The sequence below is a fragment of the Pelobates fuscus genome, chromosome 8 (assembly GCF_036172605.1).
Source record: "Pelobates fuscus isolate aPelFus1 chromosome 8, aPelFus1.pri, whole genome shotgun sequence".
NCBI lineage: Eukaryota > Metazoa > Chordata > Amphibia > Anura > Pelobatidae > Pelobates > Pelobates fuscus.
The window spans coordinates 36,223,039-36,241,613 of NC_086324.1; the positions used below are offsets into that span (position 1 = coordinate 36,223,039).

General features: G+C 36.3%; 1 protein-coding gene across 1 annotated transcript in view; it reads right to left on the reverse strand.

Moving 5' to 3' along the window:
• Positions 1 to 2,228, reverse strand: part of LOC134571436 (sodium channel protein type 2 subunit alpha-like) — a 162,744-nt gene extending 160,516 nt beyond the window's left edge. Inside the window, exon 1 of the mRNA XM_063429686.1 lies at positions 2,021 to 2,228. The gene's annotated coding sequence lies outside the window, so the exon portion shown is untranslated. The remainder of the gene's footprint in view (positions 1 to 2,020) is intronic.
• Positions 2,229 to 18,575: the final 16,347 nt, after the last annotated feature.

The following is an 18,575-nucleotide window of genomic DNA, read 5'->3' on the forward strand; positions in this document are numbered from 1 at the left end:
CCAGGAATTACTGAGCATAGACGTGTGCACTGAAAATGGACAGATCCCTTGTTAAATGTCCAGAATTGCTAGTTTAATGAATATATCCAAAACATGTCCCAAAGTATGCATATGTAGGAATTTTACTATTATTGCAATGACTATATGTGTAATAATCTTTCATTCATATTAATAACAAATCCAAAAATAACAAAAATATTAAATATTTTACAATATGTTTTGTATGATATAAATTAATGGAAGTTGGGTCTGTGCTAGTGGCTTCTGAGGCTCTCTAAGTATAGGCCCCAAAATTTATGGTAATTTAGGAGTGGTCTGATCTTCAGCACCGGACTACTTTTACAAATAAAATCAGATAACGCATGACAAAACTTTATAGAAAAGTAATAAAATGCAGGACGATATCATATGCATTACTGCAGGTTCATTGGAATACTGTCTTTACGAAGAAATGCGCAAAAAAAAAAAAAAAGTCATCAAGTGTCACGTTAGTTGCAATATGCAGCAAGGTCTGCACATCCAGATACCACATACTGCCATCTATTGGACCAGAAATACCATGAATGTCTAAGATATTCACAAGACATGTACAGCTGCTGCATCTTGATATGGTGCATGTATTGTCCCATGCCTACAATGGACATATTAAAAGCTAGTGAGTAAAAATTCACAATATGTAAACTCAATTTGAAGTCCCAAAACAAAGTTAATCAAGTGTGGAATATGAAATATGATCTATGGGAGAATGCAAATAGAATAAAATGTAAAAATGCATCACATCTGCTGTATACATTTGTTTATTTATAGCAGACCTCATGAGAACAGCGCTGTGGTGCTGCATTGCTTTTTCTCACCACTCAACAAAAATGTCTTTTATTATTAATTCCGGGCACGTTTAACCAAGCTGTAGCATTCTGGCAGCAGAACTAGTTACAGTCTCTCTCATGAATTTAATGTATTTATATTTACTTAATCCTTACATCTGCTGTAGCTAATTATACATGCAGTCTAGAATGTTTTAAATAATGCATAAATGAATTATTCCTCATTTTGCTTTAGTTGCTATCCTTGCATGTGTGTGTTAGTGTGTGTGTGTGTGTGTGTGTGTGTGTGTGTGTGTTTGTGCGTGTGTGTGCATATTTGTGTAAACATGTATAAACAAAATATTTTTACAATTATAATATTCTAATCTAATATCAATAGCCTTAATTGAATTGGCCGCAGTTGCTAGCAATTGGACGTGTTAGTGTTTCTGTTTTGAACTGATAAGGAGTGATATTCGATAATGACCCATCACTCTTCAAGTGGACAGTTTCCAAAAATATAGCACAACAACATATCTGTTTATTAACAAATCTCAGTGATTTTCAGAGCAGTTATCAGACTTTAGACTCAAATGAAATTCATTACTATTCCAACACAACCATTTGTAGAAATGAGTGGACATTATTATGAGGCAGATCATTGGGGGTTGGGGGTGGGGGAAGGAAGGAGAACTCTTGGTCTTTTTCCCATCTCCCCAACAGTATCAATGTCTGTATTGGTGAAAGATGAGATGTGATACCCTGCATTGTGTCTACAGCATCTTGGCAATGGCTTAGGTTGTAACTCCCTCTGAGCCCCCTGTTTGCGCAGAATACTGTGACCAACCTGCAGTGGAGATATGCAAAACTTACACACGAAGTCCAGATAATGATACAAATGTGTTATTAAGGTAATCTAATCCGCATCAAGCAAATCAAATGGGATGCCTGCCCTGCAAAGTCAGTTTAGGCCACAATAACAAGGTGACTTGAAAATGCAGCAAAGCCTGGGGTATCATTAGGCTCAGCTATAGAGAAACCCAGCTTTATCCTGACCATGCAGTACTGCACAACTGGCCATCACATATATTCCAGGGGTCTGACATCCAACACCCAATATCTACTGCCTGTGCACTGCAGCATTGGGTACACACCATATAGACAATACAGAGAGTCATGCACATCCAGGCAATGGTAAAATGATGCTGCGGGCTTACCTGATGAAGAAGAAACTCTGCCAGGCATCTTAATGGAATGTCTGCACCAGAATGGAATGTGGGGATATGGTTTCTCCTTCTGAAGATTCTCAGCTCATCAGAATCGGCCAAAGTATGTATCCTTAATTATTGCAGGGGGAAAAACACGATCAAGCCCCATTCACAACCCTCTTCAATTCTCCCTGTGCTTCCTGCTCTGAGCGCTACACTACAGTGGGTAATAGATCAGGAACGAATCTACAGAAGCATATACACAAGAAGAACAGAGGAACCGTGGACAGTAGCCCCACCTGCTGGCAAAAGTAGTAACTGCAACATGCAGTTTTTACAATACGTTTCGCAACAGATTTTTTTTTTCCCCTCTCTGCAATGATTTTGCCGCATGACTGACAACGACCGTAATCACCATTGGGTTATTTTAAAACAGGGGAACAGAATGCATTCATTTATAATAACATTTAATTTGGAGGAGGTATAATGGACAGCAGTCTCAGATGCCAGTTCTGTGCTGCCAATTAAAACCAGCCATAGTGCATGTTACAGGGAGACAGGGACACCCATCTTTACACTGGCTGGTTCCTTCTGGGAGGCTGGGGCATTCAGTCATAGCAAGAACTTCGACTTCCATTCATTCAGTGATACTATTCATTTGAGTGGCTGGGGATGGGTGCATGGGATACATGAAACTGGTAAACAAAGGGTTACAAAAAATATTGAATAGCTGCTGATATGGGTAGACACCATACATACAACAGATTACATTTAAAAATTTTTTTTTTTTTAAGTTTATAGACTTGGTAAACGTGGCCATTTAACTAGTATTTATATATATATATATATATATATATATATATATATATATATATATATATATATACAATAAACAAGATCCAGCGCACTCTCCTATCTACTAAACAGCAACTTCAATGTTGAAGTTGCTGTTTAGTAGATAGGAGAGTGCGCTGGATCTTGTTTATTGTATAATATGGCCCCCAGCAGCACCCCATTTAAGCATGTTCAGGTGAGTGCAGCCACCCCCCCATGTTCCATATGTGTATATATATATATATATATATATATATATAGTCCCAAAACAAAGTTAATCAAGTGTGGAATATAAAATATGATCTACAAGACAATGCAAAAATAATATATTATTATAAATTAAATATTATATATATATATATATATATATATAAATACATATACACACACACACACACACACACACACATATATATATATATATATATATATATACATACATACATACATACACACACCCACATACTGAAAGCACCAGGGTAAAAGTTTTGCTTCTATTTTTTTTAAAGGCGAGCGCCAAGTCCTCGTTTTATATATATATATATATATATATATATATATATATATATATATATATATATATATATATATACACACACACATACAAATCAATACAAATAGACAACAAGAAAGTGGAGGGTGCACTAATTATATAATATATAATAATATATAACAACACCACACAAAAACACCATGCCTCTCCAATTTAACATGCCTAAATTGGTACACTTTCAGTTTAAGGGGTGTGTCTGGACGTGTGGGCTATTTCAGGTCATTTTAGGCAAAATCGTTACACACCGATTACTATTTATGTAAATGAAAATGTCATTTAAAACAAAAGCATTTACTTATCTGGTTCAATTCTAAACGCATTAAATTGAATTTTAAAAAAACAAAACAAAAAACAACAAAACATTGCTGTGAGTTTTATTGCCCTGAAGCTATGCTTGCACACACCATAAAGAAAAGAGCAACATTATTGTTAAACTATGCAAAGACATACAAGACATACAAGCGACACACTGCAATTTACAATTCTTGAAGGTTCAGCTAATTCTTAGAATTTGCATCTTTTTGTGGTAAATTCTGCTCTTTCTAGAAAATAGCTGATACCTGTCACCATCCTATTATTTTTAATAGAAATGTTAAGTATACTGTTGAAATAATTTGCCTAACCCCAGAAAAACTAACCCAAAATCACCTTCTTAACAGAATCATATTATAAACCCTCTAATACTAAGTCCCTTTTCAACGCTAAAAATCCCACATACCCTAAATGTAAGTCAACTTCTAACAATAAACATTCATGCCCTTAATGCCAAGTCCTCTTATGTTTTTAACCTTAAAGGGACACTATATTCACCAGAACCACTAAAGCTTACTGTAGAGGTTCTGGTGCACGGAGCATGTCCCTGAAGGCCTTTTGTCAGCTGCGGCGAGACCGACGTGGTCCCAGAAAGACATTTTAAAAGTAAGGAGACTGTTAGTAAGGAGACGGTTAGGGCACCTAACAATGATTTGAAAACTATAGTGTCAGGAATAAATGTTTGTATTTCTGATACTTTAGTGTGCCTTAAAATACTTCAATAGCCCTAAAACACACACACACACACACACACGCTTCCAGATGAAAACACCCTGAGACAAATGCACACAAAGATGCATACTCGCAGATACATCAGCATATTCTTATTATTATCATTGATAGAATGCCAACTTATTCTGAAGAGCTTTACAATATTTTACTTTACTGAGGAATCCAGATTTAATCTGTTATACAAAAAATATATACATTTATATGCATACTCATAATACGAAGGGTTTTCACCATTTCAATCCCCTGAAAAGATGAGAATTTAATTGGTTACATAGTTACATAGTTACATAGCTGAAAAGAGACTTGCGTCCATCAAGTTCAGCCTTCCTCACATATGTTTTTTGCTGTTGATCCAAAAGAAGGCAAAAAAACAATAATTTTTACTTACCGTAAATTTCTTTTTCCAGAAGATTAGAGGCAGTGCTCCACGGACCCCACCACCCGGAGGGAAAAAACAGGCAGGCAATCTCCAAAACCTCCCAAGGACCTCCCCCAATCAACCCCTGGCCCTACAAACTGCCCCCTGTCCAAGACATCCCCAGAAATTACAAAAGCCGAATAACCGTACCACTTAGACTATGAACAATTTTTTTTTTGGGGGGGGGGGGGGAGGGAGGAAGTAAGCACTGCCTCTAATCTTCTGGAAAAAGAAATTTACGGTAAGTAAACATTTTTGTTTTTCCCTTCAGATTAGAGGCAGTGGTGTAAGGGGTCGAAGAAACATTGTAAATATTTCTAAGATAATAAGCTTGTTTGAGCAGGGTCCTAATCAACCTATTGTTCCTGTAACATTTTGTAATTATCTCCTTTATTGTTAAACATATCTTGGCTAACTGCGGAGGCAGAGTAGTCTTTAATTGTAAATGCCAATGGGAAAACCGATATTGGATCCCAGAGTTTTGTTAGTTTTTGTATCAAAATCCATTTCTGCTTTAAACGGTAGCTCAAAGTTCATTTTGCAAGCCAACAAAAAGTATTCACCCTCTTAAATGTGACACCTCTGAGTAAGTTTCAGTGAAATCATCTCCCTTTATTAGTTGAACGAACAGGTGAAAGGAATCTAACTATGTGCAAATAAAGTTTCACAACCGACTATTAAATATCCCATTGTATAAAAAAGGACACACACATATTGACAAAAATACTCACAGACACACACAGATATGTACACCCATAGATCCATGCGCTCTACAACATGTGTACACAGATACATACTCCACAATGTTTTGGCACACATAGCTTCTTCCTGACATATACACACACACTTCCAGACATGTACAAATACATAATCCCGGGCACACACACACACATGTATGTACACCCTGGACTTAAAAGGGGTAATATCATATAAAAGCAAGGGATAGCAAGTTATATTACCTAATGTTAGATCATTTGGTTTTAATGAAAATAAATATACCTCTAAAATGTGGTAAATTAATATCATTAACAGGTACAGAAAATTAATATTACCAAAACACAATATTGCATGCAACAAAATTTACTCTGGACAAATAAACCATGTAGTGGCACTGAAGATAGTTTGTCATTTAAAAGGAACTCTTGAGGATCAGGAACACAAACTTATTTCTTATCCTATAGTGTTAAAAACATTACCTAGTACCCCTGGTCCTCCCTTGCCCCCCTAAATATAGTAAAATCCTGCCTGTATTCCAGTCTGCTGGTGCTGGCTCTGCCCCGTATCAGCATCCTTGGATGACATCAGAAGTGGTGATTTCAGCCATTCAGAATGCTTTCCTATAGATCTCGAAAAGGAGGCAGGCTGGGGTTGGAGCTAAATACCACCCTGGCCAATCAGCATCTCCTCGTAGAGATGCATTAAATCAATGCATCTCTATGAGGAAAGTTCAGTGTTTCCATGCAGAGGGTGGAGACACTGAATTTCATTCACAGTGTTTACAGCAAAAAGCCTGAAGGGACTGATTATACTAACCAGATCAACTACATAAAGCTGTAGTTTTTTTTGTGACTATAGTGTCCCTTTAAGGCATAGATGACCACCTAGAAGAACGGACGCCACAGAGGTAGACACCATGTTTTGCACAGCATCTTCAATGTCTGGATCAATAAAAGACGGAGCCCCCAGCATCATGTATGTTGGCTGTGCGCATGGATAATGCCAGACTGACAGCTTTCCTGACACTCTCACACATTCCACAGATACGTTCACACACATGAAGAAACTTTTTAAGCCAAGTTACTGCACAATTTAGATAGGAGAAGACAAACATAAATGCAGCACTCGTATTCTATAGAGAAGAACTGCAATTCATTCGAATTTGGGCCAATCAGGTGATCATTTGAATTCCACAAATCTAATCTGAAATGTGGCCAAATGACGATCCAGATGAAAAGTGCAAGGGACGAACAGGCTTGTTTTGATTTGTGATTCTGAATTCCACATGTGACAGAAAAAAAGATGATCGATGGGAAAAAATGATAAAACAAAATATAAAGAATACGGCTCGGGCACAGTCACTAAATTTTATTCACAGATCAAGTGAGAAATGACCAACAGATGGAAAAAAGGAGCAGATGTAAAAGAAAAAACTCTACTATATATTTTATTAAATATTTTATATATAAATACATATAAATATACATTTTTCACTCATCCTGCTCTGTTTGCCTCAATTGGTTACTTTTTCGCAATTGATCTGGAGGAGGGAAAAATATATACATAATGTATATTAATAATATAATGTATATAGATAAATATATATATATATATATATATATATATATATATATATATATATATATATATATATATATATATATATATATATATATATATATATATTACAGTACACTGATTAGCTAATTTTTGTGCTTTTTTGGTTATTGTGCTTCATTTTTCGTAATCTTTCAGATGAACCGAACTGCCATCGGCTGTCCCAGAATTTTTCTTTTTTCATTTTCGGGTGAAATGGTTCAGCTGAAACAATATTTTCTTGCCATGCACAAGTCTATTGTGCTATATTTATGATATGTGCTAAAAAGGTATAGGGAACAGCAGAACATCACTTGAAAAGAAAAGACAGCTGTACCTTAGAAACATTCAGACTATACAAGCAGCAGAGCAGAGGAATATGTGCCAAAAATTCCATGCTGGCCTTAGAAACACTATTGGGGTAATTATAGAAATAGTAATATCACAAAAATAAATCATGTAAGAATCCTCCTTTAAACAACCCTATAAGGCACAATTGTACCAAATATAGAGCTTCATAAGGTCCGAACATGGAAAAAAATAATGTTTTTATTTTAGCCACCCTCCTTTTTTCTGTAACCCTTGGTCACAGGTGGGTGGTATCCATGGTGCCTAGGAACTGGTGTGCGTTAACAGCTGGAGGGTTTTCTTCTGCCTGATGTTACATTTATTTAGTATTGAAAGTAAAATATTTGGATGAGGCTGGATCAACATGGGTGTATGAAGTTAGACCATAACTGTCTACAAGAACCCAAATATGAGAAAACAAAATACCCGACTCATCTCACTATAAAATGAAAGGTAATTTTTAAACTTTAGACATCTTTGTAGCGGAGCGCTAGTCCTGACAAGGACTTTTCCTCCGCTGGATCCGTAAAGAGACGAACTCTGGAACAAGGCGCTGCAATGTGAATAGCTCTATCACCCCTTACCCCCCAGTAACTGGATGACACACGAGAGTTGCTAGACAAGTTGGATGTACAGGAACAGAAACTGATGAATGCTTTTAGTATACACTATATGTTAGGATATTTGCATTGTATACTGTTTTAGCATTTTGCATTGTGATTTGTTAGGAAATTTTCTGAGACGATGATTATATCTTTTCCTAAAACATATGTTTTTTTTTTTTATATTTTTGGGAGTTGGAGCTTCTCTTATACTGGTAAAGTACAGAGGGTTCTTGTTAGAAGTTACCGAAACAAAATTGGTAAGCGGGGTAAGCACAGTGTCACATTGAGTGCAACAAAATATGTTTTATGATCTTCTTACAGAACACCTTAAATCTAAAAAATAAATACTGTATATAGTCGAGTATAAGACGAGTTTTTTTGGCACATTTTTTGTGCTGAAAACCCCCACTCGTCATATACTCGAGTCACTGTCTATATTATGGCAACTTACATTGCCATAATACAGACCAGGACCACCGGGCTCATTACAAGCCCGGCGGTCCTGTTGGGGGCTGGGAGCAAGCTGTTACTTACTTTTCCTGCAGCTTCTGTCAGCTCCCTTCTCCTCCGTGCCGTTCAGCTCCACTGTAAGTCTCGCGAGAGCCGCGGCGTCAGAGCGTTGCCACGGTTTACCGTGGCTACCGTGGCAACGCTCCGCGCGGCACTCAGACCGCAAGACTTACAATGGAGCTGACCGGAACGGAGGAAAAGGGAGCTGACAGGAGCTGCAGGAAAGGTAAGTAACAGCTCGCTGCCAGCCCCCCTTCTGCACAGCCCATCCACTGGACCACCAGGGAATAATATAGCCCCCCTCCCTGGCCAGCTAACAAGCAGGAAGGGGGGACAAAAAAATAAAATACAAATTTAAATAATATAATAAAATAAAACATTTAATAATATTAAAAATAAAAATAAAATGTAATATTAAAATAATAATAAAAAAAAATAATAAAAATGCCCACCCCAAACCAAGGTTACACACTCTGCATCACATACACACACACACACACACACACACACACACATACTGCAATCATTCATACAAACACACACTGCATTATATATACACACACTGCATTCATACACACACACACACTGCATTATCTATACACACACTGCATTCATACACACACACACTGCATTATATACACACACACTGCATTATATATACACACACACTGCATTCATACACACACACACACACACACACACACACACACACACTGCATTCATACAAACACACATTGCATTATATACACACTGCATTATATATACACACACTGCATTATATATACACACACACATACTGGATTCATACACACACACACTGCATTCATACACACACACACTGCATTATATAAGCACACACTGCATTATATATACACACACACTGCATTCATACACACACACATTGCATTATATACACACTGCATTATATATACACACACTGCATTATATACACACACATACTGCATTATATACACACACACACTGCATTCTATATACACAGACACTGCATTATATACACACACATACTGCATTCATATACACACACACACTGCATTCATACTCACACACTGCATTATATACACACTGCATTATATACACACACACTGCATTCATACACACACACACACACACACACACACACACACACACTGCATTATATAAACACACACTGCATTCATACACACACACACTGCATTATATACACACACACTGCATTCATACACACACCTACTCTGCATTATATACACACACTGCATTCATTATATACACACACTACACAAACGCACACAAACTCTTAGGTAAAATTAGGGGCCTCGACTTATATTCAGGTCGACTTATACTCGAGTATATACGGTAAGTGTTTTTACATGATGCAAAATTGTCAAGTTAGAAGACAAAATATAAGACAAACGGAATATTTTTCTACAGAAGGATATGGAAACGGTAGTAGATGATATTCAATGAAGACAAATTGAATACATACAAGAATAACCTTTTATACACTTTAGGGCATTTCAATATAGTGAGAATTGCCAGGAATCTAAAATGATTTCAAAGTAAATTTTTATATTCAGGCCAAAATATAGCAGAATTAGAATACTTTTCTGAGTCAATTTAATTTTCAGTTCATCTATTTTGGCATTAAATTTGAATTTCAATTTGAATCCATGACAATTCCAAGTGCAATGAATAACCCTGCAAATGAGGTTAAATCAGAGAAAGCTTTAAGAAAGCATTTATAGATAATTGCAGAAAATTGGTTTAGCAGCCCTGTGCAGTGTCAGTCAGCAGCTGCAAAGAGCAGTTTAATATTGTCAGATATAAAAGGGGATGTTGACTCAAGTGGTGAAAACAGAAACCGACAACCATGAATATGGCATTTATTTTGGACCCTGTTTTTTAAGAGGTAGGCTATGGAGTTGGAAAAATCATAGAGTATTTTCCAACAAGAACCTACTGTTACTCTGTTAAAGGGGCACTCTAAGCACCATAACCACTACAATTCACTTGCAGTGGTTATGGTGCTAAGTCTATAGATGCCACTAACCCAGATTTTATCAAACTGTTCTAAAGCAAATATTTGGTTTGCACAAGTCATTCATTAGACAATAAACTTCTCTGCAGTGATCAAGGTCAATGGGAAAAATAATTAAGGCAAAGTTTATCACAGGAGGTACTTTTTTTAGGCTTACCACATTTGTGCTCTAAAAAGATTTGATTCTGAATATTTTCAAAGTGTTATTTAGACCCTGTGAGATTGAAATGTATACCCTACAGCGAAACCACTTATAGAGGCTTGCTTTGAATTCATTGTTAGAATGTTATCAAACACCATGTTATGTCATTACTAATGATACTTTGCAATTTTGGCAATAAAAAAAAATAATGTAAATGTAAAAAATATATAAAAAGTTTGAATATATGTTGGACCTTTGTTTGCTATTTTGAAAACAGAAATTATCCTGACCCTCAAAGCAAAATAGAGTTTCCCAATTGACAAAAACATTTATATTCCCAGGCCTTTCTAGGCTCTGCCTTCTAGCAAACAGTTATACAGGATAAAACTTGATCCCATTGGCTTTGCCAAGAGAGGACACCAATGACTATTTTGACAACAATGAATTTTCCTTGCATTGAGCCTGGGAAGGTTAAATTCAGTAATGTTTATGTTTATGCTAGGATACACAGCATTATTTGGATTGAAGTTATACATCTTGTGTATGTGTTTAAAATGGCATATAGATGTCAGTGCCAAGTAATCCATTATATAAGTAATAACAGCTTTGATGTGTACAGTATATTTTCATTTATTTAAAGAAGATGTAAAAGATGTGAATACATTTGATAAGTAATGCACCTACATTAGCAATGGCACTTGTGCAGGAGGTTCCCTAGTGACTGAAAGCACTCGCTTTGCTAATGATGTATAATGCACACATTATGTGTGGTTCTTAATACACTACAATTTCAGACCATGCTCTTTGCTCAATTAATCTCCTTTTAAGTGTGCTTGCAACAGCTTATAGCTCTTACTTCAGTCTCATTCAGCAATTCCCATTCCATACCATTTTTATTGCGTTTACAGTAGGTTTATGACACTTAAATGTGTTTGATGGCTGAAAAGTAGAACTATACAGCATTATTATAAGCATATAAAATATGATGGAATTTTTTTCTTAACACACATTTTTCGAACTTTGACCTACAAAATCTGTTACACATCTATAACCGCCAAAAAACACCCATGCTAAATAGTTTCTAAATTTTCCCCTGTGTTTAGAAATAACAAATGTTAACATGTTCTTAGCTTTTTTTGGAAAGTTATAGGGCAATAAGTACAAGTAGCACTTTGCTTTTTCCAAACCATGTTTTTCAAAATTAATGTAAGTTACACTGTAACACTGATATATGTCACATATCCCTGAATAACCCTGCACATGTATATAATTTTTAAATGAAGACAACCTAAGGTATTAAACTTGGGGTATTTTGACTTTTTATTCAACCATTTTACCACCAATCTATGCCAAATTAAAAAAAAATTATAATAATTGGTGATTTTTGTTGACACAACATCCTATGGACAGATGAGACCAAGATCAACTTGTACCAGAGTGATGGGAAGAGAAGAGTATGGAGAACGAAAGGAACTTTCGCCGCGGACTTACTAGGTACGTATGCGGTCCTAATGACCGTGTTTTGTTGGACGTACCTAGTATGTCCACGGTCGTTAAGGGGATATACATAATATATATATATATATATATATATATATATATATATATAAGTGTATTTTGATAAACAAATATGCATATATTAATAACAAAATACAGTAAGAATTAAATATATATATATATACACATTTTTAAAATTTATTTTTACAGTTTTTTTTATTTATTTTTAATTATTATTGTTTAATAATATATATACAATATATATAGTTATTATATATATATATATATATATATATATATATTATATATACATGTCTAATTTTACTTTTACTACTGTATATTAATAAAAAAATACACTTAGTATGACGTTATATATAATATATATATATATATATATATATATATACATGTATATATATATATATGCATATTATATATATATAAATACAAATATGTTTTTATATATATATATATTTAATTATTAAACTTTATTGATTTATTCTTTTAAACGTATTTTAGCAGCAGGGGGACTGCCTATCAGTTCAGGCAATCCCCATGCTGGCAGCACTATGGACACCTATTGCGGCTATGTCACTGCTCTTTTAGCACGGCCACATGGCCCCTGGGTGTCCTAATTTGCAGAAGGGGGGCTGTTTGGGTTGAACCCAGACAGTCCCCCCTCAGAAGAAGGCCGATAAGATAAGGCCAGGGACTAATGAAAGTATTTAGAAAAGTGGGCAGACTAGATGGGCCGAATGGTTCTTATCTGCCGTCACATTCTATGTTTCTACATGATGGCTAGGTCAGACTGGGTCAGAGCATCTCCAAAATGGCAAGTCATGTGGAGTGTTACCAGTATGCAGTGGTTCGTACCTACCAATAAAGGGACAAGCAAGGACACCTGTTGTTCCTGTGTCAGGATCATTGGTTCCCAAGGCTCCTCACTGCATGTGTGGAGCAAAGGCTATCCAGTCTGTTCCTATCACACAGAAAATCAACTTAACCTCAAATTGCTGAAAAACTTAATGCTGGCCTTGATAGAAAGGTGCATTGAAGTTTGCTGCATATGGGGCCGCACACCCGCACACTCGCAGAGTGCCTCAATAACCCCAGTCCATCACCAAAAGCACCTTTAATGGGGACGTAAGTGTCAGAATTGCACCATGGACCAGTAGAAGAAATTAGCTTAGTCAAATAAAAGTTTTCCTTCGTTCAGGTGGGTGATTGAGTGCATGTGCATTGATTACTTGGGAACAGATGACGGCAGAAGAAGGGAAGAAGGCAGGCCAGCGGAAGCAATGTTATGCTCTGGGCAAAGTTGTGCTTCTGGGAATCCTTGGGTTTTAGCATTCATGTGGATGTTACTTTGACATGTATCACCAACTTAGAGATTGTTGTAGACCATGTGCACCCCTTTATGGCAATAGTGTTCCCTGATGGCAGTGGCCTTTTTCAGCAGGATAATGCACCCCGCTACACTGCAAAAATTGTTCAGGAATAGTTTGAGAAACATGACTAAGCATTCAAGGTGTAGCATTGGCCTCCAAATTCCCCAGATCTCAATCCGTTTGAGTGTCCGTGGGATGTACTGGTACAACAAATCCACTCTATGGAATTCCCACCACGTAACTTGCAGGATTTGAAGGATTTGTTGCTAATGTCTCAGTGCTATGCATTTGCAGCACAGTGAAGATCCACATGGCACTAAGCAGGTGGTTTTAATGTTGTGGCTGATCAGTGTATATATACAGAAACCTCGACTAATAGTGGCACCCTTGGTAAAGAAGGCTGTAAAAATGTGTCTTTATTGTTTAACCTTTTGATCTTTTGTTCAAACAACACACTTAAATATTCTCCTCTCATGGATATCAACTATTGAAAACACGTGACAGGTGTATAAAAAATTGGTAAATATATGTGGCACACTTATTGACCCCTATAAATTAATTTGAGAAATATATATTCAAAATATATTCCCTTTGATAATTGACAAACTTTAGTACACCTGGGTGATTAGACACAGGAAATTGTTCAACCATGACTTCCTGTTTCACATGGGTATACATATGAGGTAACACATAGGCCAAATTCCCTTTGTCATTACTCACAATAGGTAAGATGAAGGAATCTAACTGTGATGTGCAGCAAAAGATTGCTGAGACTCACACAAAATCAAGGTCCTGCCATGGCCATTTCATTTCCCTGTCTTGATTCCCATAGAAACCGTGTGGAGTGAACTGAAGAGGAAAGTCAGCCAGCATCGACCTCAAAATATGAAAGATATGGCGATATATATATATAATTTCAACCTCTTAGAGTTCTCCTTTAAGCAGTGTGTGAAAATGTGAAAATGTGAAAAAGTGATTTGCTTTTTTATTTGTAACTGCTTTGAAAATACTTGCTCCTAATTGTATCACACTAAATATAGTGCTTTTTTTTTCTTCTTCAAATTTTCATTTATACAATGCAGTTATGCATACAGCCATTGATTGTATTGCTAATACCTTTTTACCTTTTTTAATGCATTTAACAAATTGCACATTTGCATAGTAATAAAAAAATGAATATATTCATTGGTATCTGTTACTCTGGTTTTCTGTAGGTATTTTACTAGGGAATTGCAAATTTTACGCTACAATAGCCAAAAATGAAAAAAAAAATGTTTCTTGACTGTTTTTGCCTAAAGTTTGCAATTCCCTGTGAAGTTAAATTTAATATTTGGGGATAAACTTTTCAAATGGTTTAATATTTCTGGATAATCTTTTAAAATATATATTTTTTTTCAAAATATTAAATACCAAAAATATATCACATTAAAAAAAAAATATGAATGAAATACGAATGTCTAAAAAAAAAATCAAAATAGTAAAAAAAAAAATCAAAATATTAAATTATTTTAAAAGTGTATCCAAAAATATTAAATATTTTGAAAAGCTTATACGAGAATACTAAATCAAGTTCATAGTCCTGGTTTAGTGAATAGCTTTGATAAAATATCTGGACCTACATAAAAATGACATATAAAATAAATATGGAGTTCTGCAAAAGGGATTGATTCTGCATATCGAAAAAAAACAGCTTCCCCAGCTTACTGGAAGACCTTTAGCCTAACTTTGGGTGTGGCACCTTGATGAAAATGATCTATTCTCCAAAGAGCTATTCTTCCTTTCACGCTTGCAATAAATCACTTATTCCACACTCAGCAAACAAGCTGGAAATGTTGTTCAAAGTAGCAATATATAGTCTCTGTGGGCCATCTCTTACTATGACCTCTTGGTATTATGTCTGCAGGAAATGAACTGTTTTAGTGTCAGTGGGTTGTGTTATCTGACACCAATGCACAATTCCGGCAAGAAATTGGAGTAAAATAAATGTTTAGTTCAATTTACACAGCAACCAAAATTATCCAATCAGAGTAGAAATACACAGATTATCTGATATAATGTGTTGTCTTTTCCCAGAGGTATTATTTTGAATCAGATGAACATTTAAAGATTGTGTGACCTATGTTTTGGTAGTAAATCATGACATTTGAGTTGCCGTATTATTCCAGTAATGTAGATGCCCGACTTTACCATAATAACAGATTAAGTCCAATACTAAAGCAAATATATATATATATATATATATGTCTCTTGGTTACGCTGACACTTCGATAAAAGCATGTGGAGATGACTCTTCATCTAAACTGTATACCAATGGTTCCCAAACATTTTAGGTTCAAGGCATCGTTAATATATTTTTTTTTCCAAGGCAAACAGATAAACATGCAGACACACACAGATACACACATATAGGCATACATACATGTAGACACACACACATACATACAGACACACATACACACATTCACACAGAGACACAAACACAAGTATACATACAGACACACATACACACATATGCAAATACATACACACAGAGACACATACATACAGACACACATACATACACACATACATACACATAGACATGTAGACACACATACATACATACATGCATACACACACACATACATACAAACACACAGACACATACATACATACAGACATACAAATACATACACATACATACAGACACACACACACATACTCACAGACACACATACATATAGACACACACACACACAAACACACACACACACACACGTACGTACAGACATACACACAGACACACATACATACAGACAGAAACACATACATACAGACACATACAAACACAAAAGTGGTACAATCTGTAACACCTGTGTGGGCTTCCCTTAACCCACACCAAAAAATATTCAACAGAAAAAAATATTTATATGGTGGAGTATCTTATATAATGGTACAGAAAAGGTAGGTTCGAAATTTAAAAAAATGGGTGGTAAGAGAGAAGTACAAGCTAGTGCAATATTGCCTGTATTTATATGTTGCCTTCCGTTTAAATAGAGCTTAATTGTTACTTCCTTATTTTCCTAAATGAACATTCGTGACTACCATCAAATGTATTGAAACTGCTTTGCTCCATAAGAGTGGAAACCTGAAATTCCACTAAACTGAAATTTTTAGCCAAGGGAAACTGGCTCTTCACTTGTGAGTGCATTTACATATACATTTTAACTGCAACGTATAATACCCCAGCCGACATAAGTAGATTTGCATCGAACGAAACAGGCATTTGCTGGATGTGTAGGATAGATAGGGGGACGCTTATACTTATATGGTGGACATGTAGAGATATCACACCATACTGGGAAAGTGTTACCCTTATTAGGAAGGGGGTGGGCTCTCGTGTGGAATTAGATCTTGCTACATTTTTTATTCCATAAAAATGACACACGACCCGGCAACTACAAGGCATCCATGACCTACTTTATACTCTCAGCAGCCAAAACGATAATCACTAGCTTATGGAGATCCTCTACACCTCCGACTATCCAGGCTCTCATACACAATGTGGAACATTTCTGCACATTAGAGGAGCTTCGATGGTCCTCACTAGGCAAAACTCTTACATGTTAATGTATATGGCAACCATTAATATAGCGTATATGGAAAAGATACCAACATAAACTGCAGCAGGCAAATATCACCACCTACATTACAACACTGGTTTTAGTCTTTTTGTGGATATCTCCAGCTAAGCATGTACAATTTTTTGGTGGAATAGAGACTTTAAACCACATTCGGTTCATTACACAACACAACTTCACAAGGTTGGCTATACCATGGCAACGACAAGGTCCCCAGATTTCCTGCCTGAGACCCTACGCAAATACCAATCCCAATTCTAAAGTTTCAATCAGGGCTGAAACATAGGACATAGGTTCATGTTATAACTTATTTTCTATCATTTATTTTATTTTATTTTATTTTGTTCTACCTTGTGCCTCTTGTTATGAGTTATGTTTCCCTCGTTCTATACCAACACCTCATGATGCTCATGTACTGCAAACAAGAGATTAACTTCAGAAGTCTACACAAAATACAGACAGCTGTGGAATACAACCATTAGAATGTTTTTAAATCCCATCATCACGATATATCATTACCAAGCCAGCCATGAACACCTGTCATGGTCTATTTGACTTGTTTAACACATATCAGTGTTTCTACCCAATGTTTATCTAGTTAGTAGTTCGATACTAACCAAATCAAGACCACATGAACTGGTAGATAAAGGTGGCACCCACGATACCATATCTTTGCATGTTCCACACACTACTGTAATGTAATGGGATTGTAACGCACGTAATGTTGTCTTCTTTCTATTCTGTACATGACTAATTTCTCCTACAAAAACTTAGAATAAAAAAAAAATACTACAGTTTAGCTTTGTTGTGGCTTGTGATGCTCTGGGGTTGCACTGGATACCTGCAGCATGTGGAAGGCAAGATGGATTGCTTGAGGTTTGAAAAATGTAGCGAACTCCGGGCCACCCGACTGGTTACCTCCCCTAGTCTCCTTCCTTCAACCTCTTATGGGCCATAGAAACCCATTTCCCCCCAGTAACTGGACAACACCTAGTCCTGGAGATACAACAATACTTTATTGGCCACACATTGCTTTTATATCAAACCCCATGCAAGAGGTGTATACCACATCATCCCAGTGTCCCCTCACAGGGTCCTCCCCCTCCCAGGGTTCTTCAGCATGACACTGGAGTCCCAGTCCCTTTGTCCCCTGTTCCTGCCACCCAAGCATGGGGTTCCCACATCTGGTGACAGGGGTCTTCTTCCCAGGACTCCCTTGGTCCCCTGTTCCCGCCACCCAAGTGCAGGTTTCCCACT